Here is an 896-nt window from a genome sequence, read left to right on the forward strand (position 1 = left end):
TATCATTTTGTTTGGCATGTTTATTTGATTTTGAGTCATTCATTTAATGATTCATTGGCAATCATCAAACCAGGTTATGCTCAGGGTAAAAGCATGGTATTGAAACTTGTTAAATGAACCTTAATGTAACTTAAATGTTCATTGCTGGGACTTTCACCCAGTAACAAAATTCATTAAGTTGCGCTGTTAATCTATTTTTCTTTCTGATTGAGAGACACTTACTAGGGCATGTGCAGTTAGTGCTTTTAGAGTGTCATTATCTGTAAAAATTGAATGTCACAAGTAGTACATCTTGGGTCCTCTTTATCTATTTTAGTGAGTTTCGGACTGAATTTTTTTTTCTTATTTCTGTCTGTATTCCATGTCAATGATAATCTAGAAATGACACAAATGGCAGTGTTCTCTGTGCATGTTGCCTTCCTCTTATGTCTTATGATCACAAATTCAGTTATCCTACTTGGGGTAATTAAACATGAGAAAGAGCTAAGCTTAATTCTACATTGAGATAGGAGTGCCAAATGGTATTTTGAGAAGCTGGATTAGAGGGTAGCTTAAACAAGATCTACGAGACTTGCATCAACATTAATTTTTCAAACAAAAGTTTTCTATTGTGTTTGTCTTAGCCTTTGGATCCCGGTTGTTCATGTAATCCTGTGGTTATGTATGCTAGTCTAAGAGAAAACCGTTGTTTCCTTTTATATTCTTGTCTGAAGGTTTCAGTAAGAATTTGGTACTGGCATTCTGCAGAGGCAAAAACAAGATATTGACAGTACATTAGTAGTGCATTAAGCTAGAAACAGTGGGAGTAATTTCTTAATGCTGCATTTCTGGAAAAGAGGGAATTGGTGTTATGATCTAGGGCTGTCAGCAAACTAAGATCTTGGGTTTCTTGTTAG

The sequence above is a fragment of the Cryptomeria japonica genome, chromosome 3 (genome assembly GCF_030272615.1).
Source record: "Cryptomeria japonica chromosome 3, Sugi_1.0, whole genome shotgun sequence".
In the NCBI taxonomy this organism is placed as follows: Eukaryota; Viridiplantae; Streptophyta; class Pinopsida; order Cupressales; family Cupressaceae; genus Cryptomeria; species Cryptomeria japonica.